This window comes from Dipodomys ordii, unplaced genomic scaffold (genome assembly GCF_000151885.1).
Source record: "Dipodomys ordii isolate 6190 unplaced genomic scaffold, Dord_2.0 Scaffold61, whole genome shotgun sequence".
Classification (NCBI taxonomy): Eukaryota; Metazoa; Chordata; class Mammalia; order Rodentia; family Heteromyidae; genus Dipodomys; species Dipodomys ordii.
The window spans coordinates 746,461-747,257 of record NW_012267277.1 but is presented as its reverse complement, the minus strand read 5'-3'; positions in this window follow the sequence as shown (position 1 = coordinate 747,257).

Sequence of the window (797 nt, the reverse complement as noted above, 5' to 3'; positions counted from 1 at the left end):
TTACAATCCTGAGAAAAGGCTTCTTTTTTTTAGAGTGACATTTCATCTGTCATATATTTAATGAGGTGTCAGAGATAACTAACTTTAAATGGACCAGGAAGAGGAGCAGAAAATAATATGTTTTTTTACTTTTTAGTCCTGGGGCTTGAACTCAGGGCCTGAGTACTGTCCCTGAGCTTCTTTTTGCTCAAAACCAAAGGTTTACCCCTTGAGCCACAGTACCACTTCTGGCTTTTTCCCTTTATGTGGTACCGAGGAATCGAACCCAGAGGTTCATGCATGCTAGGAACTCTACTACTAAGCTAATTTCCCAGCTCAAAATAATAGCTTTAAAGAAGCAATAGCCTAGAGTTTGGAAGAACTTTAAGAATCCTGGTACAGTCATGAACTGGTGGCTCATACCTATTATCCTAGCTACTCAGGAGGCTAAAATCTGGAGGATTGAGGTTCAAAGCCAGCCTGGGCAGAAAAGTCTGCAAGAATCCATTTTCAGAATAACCACTAAAGGGCTGGGATGTAGCTCAGTGGCAAAAGTGCTTGCGTAGCAAATGCAATGTCCTGGGTTTGAGCTCCAATACCCCCCCCCCAATACAGTTAAAAACAAACAAACAAATAACCAGTAAAAAGCTAGACTGTAGGGGCTGGGAAGGTGGCTCAGTGGTAGAGCGCTTGCCTTGCATGCCAGAGGCCCTGGGTTCGATTCCTCAGTACCACATAAGCAAAAAGAAAAAAGCCGGAAGTGGTGCTGTGGCTCAAGTGGTAGAGCGCTAGCCTTGAGCTAAAGAGCTGAGGGACAG